The 14,533-nt window shown below is 37.5% G+C and overlaps 1 pseudogene; it reads right to left on the reverse strand.

Annotated features, from left to right (window-relative positions):
• Window positions 1–13,957: 13,957 nt before the first annotated feature.
• Window positions 13,958–14,332, reverse strand: LOC128578017 (microtubule-associated proteins 1A/1B light chain 3B-like; annotated as a pseudogene).
• Window positions 14,333–14,533: the final 201 nt, after the last annotated feature.

Genomic DNA, 14,533 nt, shown 5'->3' on the forward strand with positions numbered 1-14,533 from the left:
ATATTTCTATGTTTCTATTTTTGTAGCAATACCATGCTGTTTTGATTACTGTGAACTTGTTATAATAGCCTAAAGTCTGGTAGAATTATGCCTTTGACTTTGTTTTTATTACTAAGAATAGTCTTGGCTATACAGTTTTTTTCTGGTTCCACACAAAATGAAGTACTATTCGTTTATGTGCTTAGGTGTTGAAGTGTCCTTTTGGTAGGGTACCAAAATGAAGAGAAGAGTGAAGAGCAAGAAGGGAGAAAAGACAGAAAAAGAAAAACAGAAATAAGAAAGAAAGGTAAAAGGACAGATTGACAAGAAAGAAGAGAAAACAGCAAAAGAGAGACAGGAGTAATAGTGGTGTTCAGCAGGGTGCTTTGATCTATACCCATAATTCCCAGCCTCTGGAAGGCTAGGTTGGGTTGGTACCTCAGCAGCTCCTTACCAGCCTGAGTAAAAACTCCTCCACCAAATAGGGAAGTAAAAAATAAAAACAATAGTTTTTCATAATGGGGACCTACCACTAGCGTTCTTCCAAAGGTCAAAGCTAGAAGGACCCTCTAGACCAGGGGATCAAGGTTTTCTTTAGCCACGCCAATGCTGTGGCACCTCAACCCAGGCCTCAGAGTGAGGCTCTGTCCCTTTAATGAAATACAGATTGAAATAGAATAAAACAGATCAGAAAGAAGAAATAATAACAAACGTATATAAAGAAAATTAAAATAAAATTATATAAGATGTAAAAAATGGGGTGTGTATCTTGTTATTCGAGAAATTCATGTGGAAAAGATAAGAAAAGTAGAAAAATCTTTATAAAAAGAGAGAAAAGGAGAGAAATGGAAATGAAAAGAAGAGTAAAAGGGTTAGGAAAATCATAGTAAAAATGGAGCCCTTGTTATTGAAGAAAGTAAAAATGGAAAAATAAAAATGATAAAAAATGAAACAATACCAAACAAACAAATTTAAGGAATAAAATTGGGGACAAAAATAACAGGAGTAGAAAAACTAGCAAAAATGGAGCCCTCACTATTAAAGAAGGAAACAATGAAAAATTATAATTACAGAATAAAAAGAGAGAAAAAGACAACTCTAGGGAGAAAAAGTTGAAAAAAATTTAAAAAAGGAAAAATATACATATATATTGCCAGATATTGCCTAGACAACAGGTGATATTCTGAGGTATGAGATACTAATCATGACGTTGATACAGTTGTATAAGATGGAGGCTGGAAGCCTCTATCTTGCAGAGGAGATCTGCTCCCTTTATCTTGATTTCTTTGCCCTCAATCCCTGTGGGATTGGGAGCCTGAAGTTCTCTTCAGCCTGTTTAATAAAAACGTCTCAACCTTTCCAAACCATGTTCCTTGGCCATGCAGTGGCTTTCTCAGGAAAGTATGTGTTACTCAAGTCTCCCCACAGGTGGCTGCCTACATCAGCAGGTGCACCAGAACTGGCCTTGCACTAGGACCGTGCTGGCTGATCCTGCAAGGCCGCTCTCCCACAACTCTCTGTCTGAGAACTGCCACTGAACCAGCTGGCCTGTGTCAGAACACAGCCCTCTGTGCCAATTCTTCACTGCTCCCAAACTCCTCCTTGTCTCCTGGAGTCCCCTGCTGCTTTGCTGTACCCCCAAAGCAATGTTTCTGGGAAGGTCCCCCCAGACAGAGGTGGTTGGAGTCCTTTCTCCCAATCTCATGACATGCGGCTGGAATAAAATTTTTTAATAATTAATTTTGCCCCCTAAAACCTAAGCAAATGAGATAAAAGTAGACCATGAAAACAGGTAGAATGCTATGGCCTGAATGTTTGTGTCCCCTAAAAATACATGTGTTGAAATCCAAACAGTCAAGGTGATGGTATTTGGGTGGGGAAGGGCTTTTGGGAAGTGACTGGAAGAAACTTTGAAAGGTATTAGACCTCATCAGTGGGATCAGTGTCTTTATAAAAGAGGTGTGAGAGAAATCCCTTACCCTTTCCATCATATGAGATTATAGCAAAAAAAAAAAAAAAATTAAAAATTAATGCAGTAGGAAAAGGCAATTGCCAATGAATCAAGAACATTTCCCTGATGGTTATGTCACCTCACTCCTATTAGAATTGCTATTATGAAAAAGACAAAAAAATAACAGGTGTTGGTGAGGAAATGGAGGAAATGGAATCCATGTCCACCGTTAATGGGAAAATAACTTACTACAGCCATTATGAAAAAAATATGAACATTCCTCAAAAAAACTTAAAAACAGAACCATATGATCTAGTAATATCACTATTGGTTATATATGTAGTATACAAAGAAAACGAAATCAGTACATCAAAGAGATATCTGTAGTCCTGTGTACAGGACTATTATTATTCCCAATAGCTAAAATATCTAATCAGCCTACCTATTCATCAATGGATGAAGGGATAAAGAAAATATCACACACATGGAATACTATTCAGTCTCAAAAAAGAAGATAATCTTGTCATTTGTGACAGCATGAATGAACTTGGAAGATATAGTCTCACTTATACATGTAGGTGGAATCTAAAATAGTAAAACTCATAGAAGCAGAAAATAGAATAGTGATTGCCAGGGGATGGGAGTGAAAGAAACATAATTTAAAAATAAAGACACAGAAATTTTGAAAGTTAAAGGGAGAAAATGAATGATGAAAACATTAACCAAAGGGTGACTGATATGTCTATAATAATACAAAAATGCAGGCACGAAGGAAACAAGTATTATTAGAAACATACAGGGAGCATTCAAAATGAGTAAGTATTTATGTATAATGATAACATTCCAATCCTAAATTTGTATATCCCAAATACATAGTTCCAAAATATAAAAAGGATAAACTTGTGGAACTGAAAAAAAATACAAAAAATCCACAATCATAGTTTTATCATAAGTGTCTTAGTAAAAGATAGGATAGAAAAATACAGTTGAGATATGAATGATTTCAGGAAAATGACTAATAAACTTGACTTCATCGTCATATATAGAGTACTATAGTGAACAACTGCATAAGATACATTTTTTTGTCACATTCCTTCATATACAGTAGTATTTTTTTTCACATGAACATGGAAATTGGAACATTTACTAACATGAAAATATACTTCTCAACACGTTTCAAGCAATTGAAATTGGACAGTGTATTCTTCAATAACAGTTTGATTACATTAAAAATTCAAAGCAAAAATAGGGTATTATGTTAAAAATTCAAAGAAAAATATAACAAAATCCTTAATACTGTGGATATTAGGAAATAAACTTTCAACTTTTATAAGCTTACCAAATGACAATACCCATCCACATCAGGAATACACCTCCAGTTGAATGTTTTAGATTAATAATTCATTGTAGGGAGAGAAAATGTACACCAGTGAGAATCATGGGACTGGTCTGAGAGTGTATAATCTGCTGAAGTTTTACTGGAGCCTAATCTGCCTGAGGGAAGGAAATAACCAACTCCAGTCCATTCTTGCCATCTTATTCAACCCAATGGGTTGAAGAAACTGAGAAGTTTGTGTCAAGTTCACACAGAGGCATGGGCTTACCCAAAGACTGAGACATAATCATAGGACTATAGAATGTCCTCACAGTTTACCACCACATTACTAAAGGCTTATTTACGGAAGTTCCTTTTGTACAGTATGTAATGTCTGGCTATCAAAAAAAATTTTACAAGACACACTCAAGGGCCAAAACACAGTTTGAAAAGATAGTCAGCACCAGAGTCATAAGGCGGATATTTTTAAATTATCAGACTGAGAATTTAAACTATGATTAATATGATAAGAACTTTAATGGATAAAGTAGACAGCACACAAGAACGTATGAGTAATGTAAACAGAAAGATGACAATTCTAAGAACCAGAAATAAATGTTAGCAATCAGAAACACAGTGACAGAAATGAAGAATGCCTTTGACGGGCTTCTTTTTAGAGTGGACACAGTTGGGGAAAGAATATCTAAGCTTGAAGATATATTAATAGAAATCTCTAAAACTGAAAGGCAAACTGAAAAAAAGAACATAACAGACTATCCCAAAACTGTGGGAGAGCTACAAAAGGTATAATTATGTATAATGGGAATACTAGAAAGAATAAAAAGAGAAAGGAGCAGAAGAAGTATCTAAAACAATAATTAGTCCAAGTTAATGTCAAACACCAAACACAGATTCAGGAAAATCAGAGAATAATAAGCAGGATAAATATAAAAACGAAAAAACATAAAACATCTATACCTAGGTGTATCATTTTGAAATTACTGAAAATGTCTATTCACAGCAGCCGAAAGGTGGAAACAATCCAAGTGTCCATTGACAGATGAGTGGATAAACAAAATGTGGTATATACATAGAGTAGAATAGTATTCGGCCACAAAAAGGAATGAAGTATAGACACACACTACATCACGGATAAACCTTGAAAGCATGCTAAGTGAAGGAAGTAAGTCACAAAAGACCACAGATTATATGATTCCATTTATATGATATATCTAAAATAAGTAAAACATATAGATAGAAAGCAGACTAGTGATTGTCAGGGATTGGGAGGAGGGGGAAAGGGAGGCAGTACTTAATAATATAGCATTATGAATAATTTCTGGAATTAAATAGGGGTGATGATTGTATAACATCATGGGCATACTTGATGCAACTAAATAGCACACTATAAAATGGCTAAAATGGTAACTTTTATGTTGTATTTACCATTATTTTTTTAAACCCAGTGGGGTCATTTAAAATACTAATGAATTTTTCATGAATATATTTATTCTAGAAATGTGGAAAATACAGGAGAGTACAAAACTATAGAGAAAAACTTATATAATTCAAATCACAAGAATAATCACTAGTATGGTACATTTTAAAACTATTAAGAGTAGAATATAAATGTCTTACCATGTTAACAAGTTTAATATAAGCTTTCCACATTGTATATCAAATTAGCACATTGTACCCCATAAGTGCATTAATATACACAGTTATGATTTAATAAAAAAATTAACTTTTTTTCTTTTCTTTACACATATACTTTCCTGTTATAAATTATATTCTGGATAAAACTGTTTTAGAGTATGTATTATTTTTTCACTTAGCATCATTTCATAAGAATTTTCCCTATTTCATTAAAATCTTCCAAACATTTTTAAAGCAAATAGAAAAATATTATAAATAAATAAATAAATTGATTAATCAAGTGAAGATGGGGAAGAAGATTTTGAGGGATAAAGGATCATGAGAGTATTTTTCCTAAGTGAGAGAAAAATAACAGCATGACTTTTTTTTTTTTGGACAGTATTTTTCCCCCCTAATTGATTACCAGCTCCTTTTTTTTTTTTTTTTTGCGGTTTTTGGCTGGGGCTGGGTTTGAACCCTCCACCTCCAGCATATGGGGCCAGTGTCCTACCCCTTTGAGCCACAGGCGCTGCCCATTTGGGGGCAGTTTTTAATTGTGACTTTATTCACCTCAGTTCATTAAAAATGTACTTGTTTTAAAGATCCTATAAATAAAATGACTACCAGCTAAAGTGAGATATAGGTCACACACACAGCCCCAATGTGGTATTTTTTTAAGCAGTATTTCTTATAGGAATCTTACTGATCACATAGTAGTTACAAGAATGTCAGATTAACGTGTACAATCCAAAGACAAGCTTGCTAGGAACTTACACGATATAAAATATACATATAAGAAGTTAGCCAAGTGGACGCATGCACATGGCGAACCACAGGTGAAGGGAAGCCCCTTACAGATTAGTTGAAGGTCCAGGTGAGGACTCTTGGTTTTCCCCCCATTACAGTAAATTAACAGATACAAGTATTCCACACACGGGTGAGCTGTGGCCTGCTACACATCTTGGTGGCATCACTGTGATCTTCCCGTGATACTCCCAAGAAAGCAGTAAACAGCAAAGCCCATGCAGGTATAGGAAACACTGGACATCCCAGACTGGACCTGGAAGATGGTTGCATCCATGTAGATGTATGTGTAAGGAGCACATGTCTCTTCTTGCTATGTTTTCTCCACAGCTGACATGAACTTACAGTGGGAGAATTCTGATGGTGATTTGACCTAAATGATAACTAAACTACTCTTTTTTCCCTTTTTTAATTAAATCATAGTTGTGTACATTAATGCAATTATGGGGTACAATGTGCTGTTTTTATATACAATTTGAAATATTTCCATCAAACTGGTTAATAAAGCCTTCACCACATTTTCTTAGTTATTATGTTAAGACATTTATATTCTACACCTAGTAGATTTAACACGTACCCTTTTAAAATGCACCATAGGTGTGGTCCCACCAATTACTCTCCCCCCATCATCCTCCCCTCTCCCTGCTCCTCCACCTCCTCTTTCCCCTTTATCTTGGGCTGTAGTTGGGTTATAGCCTTCATATGGAAGTGTGGGTGCTTATAAATTGGTTTCATAGTAGGGCTGAGTACATTGGATACTTTTTCTTCCATTCTTGAGATAATTTTCTAAGAACAATATGTTCCAGCTCCATCCATGTTGACATAAAAGACGTAAAGTCTCCATCTTTTTCTAAGGCTGCATAATATTCCATAGTGTATATATACCACAATTTTTAATGCATTCATGGGTCGATGGCCACTTGGGCTTCTTTCATGACTTAGCAATTATGAATAGGGCTGCAATAAACATTCTGGTGCAAATATCTTTGTTATAAAGTGATTTTTGGTCTTCTGGATATATACCTAGTAGAGGAATTGCAGGATCGAATGGCAGGTCTATTTTTAGATCCCTAAGTGTTCTCCAAACATCTTTCCAAAAGGAATGTATTAGTTTGGATTCCCACCAGCGGTGCAGAAGTGTTCCCTTTTCTCCATATCCACACCAACATCTCTGGTTTTGGGATTTTGTGATGTGGGCTAATCTCACTGGAGTTCGATGATATCTCAAAATGGTTTTGATTTGCATTTCTCTGATGATTAAGGATGATGAGCATTTTTTCATGTGTCTGTAGGCCGTGCACCTGTCTTCTTCAGAGAAGTTTCTCTTCAAGTCCGTTGCCCACACTGAGATGGGATCACTTGTTCTTTTCTTGCTTATACCTTTGAGTTCTCTGTGGATTATGGTTAATAAACCTTTGTTGGAGACATAACCTGCAAATATCTTCTCCCACTCTGAGGGCTGTCTGCTTGCTTTACGTACTGTGTTCTTGGCTGTGCAGAAGCTTTTTAGTTTTATCAGATCTCAATGATGTATTTTTGGTGTTACTTCAATTGCCCAGGGGGGGCTTTCCTCATAAAATATTCTCCCAGGCCATTTTTTTTTCACGTATTTTCCCTGCACTTTCTTTTAATATTTTTATTAATGTCTTAAGTTTAAATATTTTATCCAGTGAGAGTCTATCTTTTTTAATGGTAAAGGTGTGGGTCCTGTTTCAGTCTTTTGCAGGTTGCCAACCAGTTCAGCCAGCACCATTTTTTAAATAGGGAGTCTTTCCCCCACTGAATGTTCTTGATTGGCTTATCAAAGATCAAATGACAATAAGTAGCTGGGTTCATCTCTTGGTTCTCTATTCTATTCCATACGTCTACCTCTCTGTTTTTGTGCCAGTACCATGCTGTTTTGATCACTATCAATTTATAGTATAGTCAGGTCTGATAGCGTGATTCCTTCTGATTTGTTTTTATTTCTGAGTAATATCTTGGCTAATCAAGTTTTTTTCTGATTCCATGTAAAACGAAGTATTATTTTTTCGAGATCTTGAAAGTATGACAGTGGAGCTTTAATAGGGATTGCATTATAATTGTATATGGCTTTGGGTGATTTGGACATTTTAACAATGTTGATTCTTCCCAGCCATGAGCATGGTATGTTTTTCCATTTGTTGACATCTTCAGCTATTTCTTTTCTTAGAGTTTCATAGTTCTCCTTACAGAGATCTTTCACATCCTTTATTAGGTAAACTCCCAAATATTTCATCTTCTTTGGCACTACTGTAAAAGGAACAGAGTCCTTGACTGTTTTTTCAGCTTGACTATTGTTGGTAGTCAGATTTGTGAGTATTGATTTTGTAACCTGAGATGCTGCTGTACTTCTTGATCACTTCTAAGAATGTTGTAGTTGAATCCTGGGGTTTTCCAGACATACAATCATACCATCAGCAAAGAGCAAAAGTTTGATCTCCTCTGACCCTATATGCATAATCTTGATTACCTTATCTTGCCTGATTACGATGGTTAAGACTTCCATTACAATGTTAAAAAGCAGTGGAGACAATGGGCAACCTTGCCTGGTTCCTGATCTGAGTGGAAATGATTTCAGTTTAACTCCATTCAATATGATATTGGCTGTGGGTTTGCTGTAGATGGCCTCTATCAGTTTAAGAAATGTTCCTTCTATACCTATTTTTTTTTAAGTGTTCTGATCATAAAAGGATGCTGGATATTGTCAAAAGCTTTTTCTGCATCAACTGAGAGAATCATATGGTCTTTGTTTTTTATTTTGTTTATGTGATGTATTATATTTTTAGATTTACATATATTGAGCCATCCTTGAGATCATGGTATAAAACCGACTTGGTCACGGTATATAATTTGTTTGATGTGATGCTGGATTCTGTTTGAATATTTTTGCATCTATATTCATTAAGGATACTGGTCTATAATTTCTTTTTTCTTGTTGGTTTTTTTCCTGGTTTGGGGATTGGGTTGATATTTGCTTCATAGAATGTGTTGGGAAGTATTCCTTCTTTTTCTATGGTTTGGAAAAGGTTATGTAATATAGGTACTAGTTCCTCTTTAAAGGTTTGGTAGAATTCCGATGTGAAGCCGTCTGGTTCCGGAGTCTTCTTTTTTGGGAGATTTTGTATAGTTGATGCTATTTCGGTACTCAATATAGGTCTGTTCAATATTTCTAGTTCTTTCTGGGTAAGTCTAGGAAGGTGGCATGCTTCCAAGTATTGGTCAATTTCTTTCAGGTTTTTATATTTCTGAGACTAGAGTTTTTGTAGTATTCATTAATAATTTTTTGAATTTCTGAGGTGTCTGTTGTTATTTTGCCTTTGTCATTTCTGATTGATGAAATTAGGGATTTTAATTTTCTATTTCTGGTTAGGCTAGCCAAGGGTTTATCAATTTTGTTAAACTTTTAAAAAAACCAACTTTTTGATTCATTGATGTTTTGAATAATTCTTTTGTTTTCAATTTCATTTAATTCAGCACTAATTTTGGTTATTTCTTTTCTTCTGCTGGGTTTGGGGTTGGAATGTTCTTCCATTTCCAGTTGCTTGAGACTTTCTCTTAAAGGAAGGCTTGCAGTGCTATAAATTTTCTTTTTAGGACTGCCTTTGCAGTATCCCACATGTTCTGATAATTCGTGTCTTCGTTATCATTCTGTTCCAAAAACTTGGTAATTTCTTTCTTAATCTCATCTTTGACCCAGCTTTCTTTCAGTGTAAGGTTATTTAGCTTCCATGTCTTTGTATGAGTATTCAGATTCCTGTTATTGGTGAGTTCAACTTTTATTCCATGATGATCTGATAAAATACAGGGAATAATTTCTATTCTTTTAAATTTGCTGAGGTTAGCCTTGTGACCTAAGATCTGATCAATTTTGGAGGATGTTCTATGGGCTGATGAGAAGAATGTGTATTCAATTTTGTTAGGATGAAATGTTCTATATATGTCTATTAAATTAAATTGTTGTATGGTGAAGTTTAAGTCCAAAATTTCTTTGCTTAGTTTCTTCTTGGAAGATCTATCCAACACTGCCCAAGGGGTGTTAAAATTTCTGACTATTATGGTGCTGGAAGATATAAAATTGTTCATGTCTGTTAGGGTCTTGGTTATAAATTGAGGAGCATTCTGGTTGGGAGCATAAATGTTAATGATTGATATCTCATCATGTTGAGTGTTGCCCTTAATGAACATGAAGTGACCACCATTGTCTTTCCTTACTTTTCTTGGTTTAAAGCCTAATGTATCTGCAAATAAAATTGCAACCCCTGCTTTTTCCTGCTTTCCATTTTCTGGGATTATATATGTCCATTCCTTTACCCTGAGTCTATATTTATCCTTTAAGATAAGATGAGATTCTAGTATACAGCAGATATCTGGCCTGAGTTTTTATATCCAGTCAGCCAACCTGTGCCTCTTTAGTGGACAATTTAAGCCATTCATGTTAATTCAGAGTATTGAGAAGCCTGGTGGTAACTTAGGTGTCAAGTTTTTCGAAAGACCAGTGGATGATTTTAATCCTTTCACCACTGTGGAAGTTGGGCTTTGATCAAGAATTTCAGAATGAATTTACTTTGGTGGTAGAGCATTGTGATGGTCATTATGGAGAATGGGTCTGAGAATATCTTGCGGAGCTGGTTTAGTTATGGCAAATTTCTTCAATATGTGAATGTCATTAAAGTATTTCACTTCTCCATCATAAATGAAACTCAGTTTAACTGGATACAGGATCCTGGGCTGAAAGTTGTTTTTTTTTTTAGGAGATTGAAGGTTGATGACCATCCTCTTCTAGCTTGAAAAGTTTCAGTAGAAAGATCTGCAGTCATTCTCCTATTCTTCCCCTTGTAGGTTATGATTTTCTTATGTCTGGCTGCTTGCAGGATTTTCTCTTTCATATTCACTTTGGCAAAGTTAATTATAATGTGTCTAGAAGATGCTTGATTTGGATTGGGTTGTGCTGTGGTTCTGAAACTGTCTTATATCTGAATTTCAGAATCTCTTGCCATAATTGGAAAGTTTTCCTGTAAAATCTCTTGGAGTAGAGCATCTGTGCCATTTGGATCTTCCTCATTACCTTCAAGAATTCCAATAAGGCAAATGTTTGCTTTTTTGGAATGGTCCCACAGCTCTCTCAGGGAATGATGTGTCTTCTCTCCGTTTCTATTCATCTTTGAGCATTTTGGAGCATTCTATAGCTTTGTCTTCAATGTCTGAGAGCCTTTCTTCATCTTGCTCCATCCTATTACTGAGGGATTCTACTGTATTTCTCAGGTCTTTGAGGGATGCCAATTCTTGCCTCAATTTGTCAAAATCTTTGGTGATTTTATCTTTGAATTCATTGAATTCTTGAGACAACTTTTGAATTGCTCCTTGAACTTCTAATTTCAATTTTACTTCAATTCTGTTAATTTTATTTGCTATCCAAATTCTGAACACAATTTCTGACATCTTGGCCATTTGCTTATGATGGGATCTTCTGTTGTATCTCCTTTGTCATACCTCTGGTTATTCATGTTGCCCAAATTTTTCTGCTGATTTTGCCCCTTGGTTATTTTTCACTGTTTGTTTAGAGAGATTGGTAAGGTGGAATTAAATTGAGGGATCCTGGAGATGTAATTAACCAACCCTCTATCAGGATGCTGTGAATGTGGATTTTCCTCTATGGCTTTACCAAGGTCCTGTTCAGTACTACAGCCTGAGACTCTGGGGTCCCACTTGGTATGATGGGGCTAGGTGGGTCTGTCTTGTATTTAGCTAGACTCTTACTAATCCTAGTGGATCAGTGACTTTGGGTTGAAGTCTCAGCTGTGGAGGAATACAAGCAAGTAAGACATCCTGCCACCCACTGGCAATAAGTGGGAGAGAAGAATCAGACCCTCCCTCTACAACACAACCAGGGTATAACCTTGGAGAGTCCCTGGGTGATCAGTCCAGATCAAGAGTTCCAAACTAATTGTCCTGGTCAGCACAATCACAGATCAAGTGGGAGAGTTCAAAAGGTCTCCAGCAATTGGACAGCAGGGGTCCAGTGGCAGTTCAAGTGTGACTTGCTCCGGTGATCTGTGGAGTCAGAAAGGCCCACCCAGCAAAAGAATTATTCCAGGCTGGCTGGTGCCTCTTTCCCCACTTTGCATGACCATCACCCCCAGTTACTGGTTACCCCCAGGGCTGCAGCCCAGCTTTCTCTAATACTGACATATACCAGGTATTTGCACCTAAGTCAAAGAGGAGATAATGCCTCCCTGACTGGGCTGTCTCACTGTGCAACTTGCAAGCGGGAGTTCAGGCCTGATTCCCTCTGGTGATCATTGGAAACCGGGAAGTGTTCCACCTGCGTCTCTACCCAGCCGGGGGTTACCATGGAGGAGTGTGGTTCTCTCCCTCAGAGACCACACCTCTACCTTGGCCACACTCCTCCTCTGGAACCCCTGCAGGTCAGGTCAGGTTCTCTCTATGTTCCACAGAATTGGGGAGGTGTCTCTCCCAAATTTGACCCCAGTGGGAGGGACTGTGGGGCTGCTGCCACTGTCAGGGGGGCGGTGTGGCCTGTCTGGGGTACTTCTGTGGGCAGGTTGCAGGAACCAGGCTGGAAGTGGAGGGTGGAGCCGCTGGCCGCAAGCCACAAGTGACAGGAGCCTGGAGCTGGTGGGCTGTGCCCCACAAGTAGCAGAAGCGGATTGGGTGTTGGCAGGCACTGCTGTATTCCGCAGTGGGTTGTGCAGATCCCATGCTATGCTCTTTCCAACATGGGGCAAGTCTCTCTTCCCCCTTGTTACTCCCCACCTATATTAAAATTATAGTTTCAGTGCAACAGCCCTACAGCCCATAAGACGCCCTGCCTTAGCAAAAATCTTCCAGATACTCTGAATTCTGCAGGGGGTAATCTTCCAGATCACCAGGCGAGGGGGGAGTGATGGATTGGGAGTTCAGGAAGATAGGGAGAATATTAGATCAACTTTTGTCCCAGGCAAGAAACTGCCTGTGCTTGCAGCAATATCTCTCTGTGGAGGGAGTCCTGGCCCTCAGTCATTCTCTCCCCTTTGGTGAAACAAAAGGTCCTTTGTTCATTACTTGCTTCAAGTCACTTTCATGAAGGGGTGGGGGAAAGATTCCTGCCCTCTTTGGGATAGGTTTTGTACCTGAAATTTGTTTCCTTGGACTCCCAGCTTGCCTTAGCAGGGGTGATGCAAACCTATCAAGCCTCTCTCTCGGCTCAGCTCCTGATCTGCTTTATTGGGTTGGTTCTGGCCTTTATTTCTCAGTCTGGATGGGAGCCTCTGCTGAAAGCTAACTTCAGTCAGATATCTTGCCTCTTCGCCCAACTAAACTACTCTTAAAAATATGAAAACCTTTTAATAACATTATAGTTACACACTCAACATAAAAAATATGAATCACCTATAGTTCCAAGCCAAAAGGTAGGAGTGCCTCTGAGTTTTAATGGTTTCAATTTTCTTATTCTGTGGTTTCTGCCACTGCCCTAAAAGATGACAGGTTCATATTGTTGGTTTAACCACTTATTTACCAACCTAGGCACTAGTTTGAGTTCTTAGAAAAAATCCAGAAGAAGAAATACCACTCATTTTCTCTGTGGCCTCCAAAGAAACCAGACCAAAATTATAAATTATTCTGGTTCCTATTGAGTGGTGATGTTTTCCTGTAGCCATCCAGAGAGTGTGGATTTGTAGTACACTTCTGCTAAGGAGTCAGGAACTTTGATCAGGTGTTTTCTTGACACCCCATTTACTCTGTTTTGGTGCCAACGATTATGGAAAATGCATTTTGGCGGGGACCATGCTTTACAAATTAGGCCTAAAGATCCTCTAGGAAGATTTTGCTAGTTGAGTAGAAACCTTTCTACAAAAAGGTGGCAGGTTCTGGGATTCTAAAGAGAAGACTCAATGTCTCTGAATGCCTTTAAATTATTGCTCAAATTGCAAGTTCCTATTGAGGGGAAAGGAACATTAAAATAACTTGCAGGTTTATTTGTTGGCAATTTAGAATGCAAAAGCATTTTATTTTTTAACTTCTAACATTTGAAAACAAGATAGATTAGGTTAAGTGACATAGTTTTCTGAAGCTCAATGAGGTCATTTGGAGCTCAGTTTTACAAAAACAACTTAGTAAAACTCTAGAAGGTAGGGACACTACTGTTTTAATGATCTGTGATTAGGTGAACTGATTAATTTCAGTTGGTAATATTCCTTTTTTTCCCTTGATAAGGGTATAAAAAGTTCTAGAATTGTTTTATTTTTCTGGTCTTACACTGCCAGTCTCGTCCCGAACATCTCCCAGGAGGCATACACCATGTACAGGAACCTGTCTTCATCCTTCTTGCTCTCATACACCTCTGAGATGGGTGTGGAGATGCTCACCATGCATTGTCCATTCACCAAGCAGGAAGAAGGCTTGGTTAGCACTAAGCTGTAAGTGCCTTCTAATTATCTTGATAAGTTCATTCATGTTGATGATCAGGTACGAGAAACTTGGTTTCATCCAGTACAGGAAGCTTCTTCTAACCCTTATGTTGTTCAGTTATCACTGGGATTTTGGTAGGGTGCTTCTCTCTTATGAGCCAGACATCTTCTACTCTGTTCGAAGGTGCAGAGCTGTTTGAAGGTCTTTTCCAACAGCATGGCATGGGGAGTGGTTGACAGTGAGGAGGGTCCCGGAGGGTCTGTGGAACCACCGCAGCGGAGACTCCTACTTCAGCAACAGCAACTTCCTTTGTCAATAATAGCATGTCTTATGGAAAGATAATTGGTTACAATGGATCTTATTTTGTGAAAATATACATGTGTGCACATATGTCCACATACATTTTGGCACTGATAAAA

Source organism: Nycticebus coucang, chromosome X, assembly GCF_027406575.1.
Source record: "Nycticebus coucang isolate mNycCou1 chromosome X, mNycCou1.pri, whole genome shotgun sequence".
Lineage (NCBI taxonomy): Eukaryota > Metazoa > Chordata > Mammalia > Primates > Lorisidae > Nycticebus > Nycticebus coucang.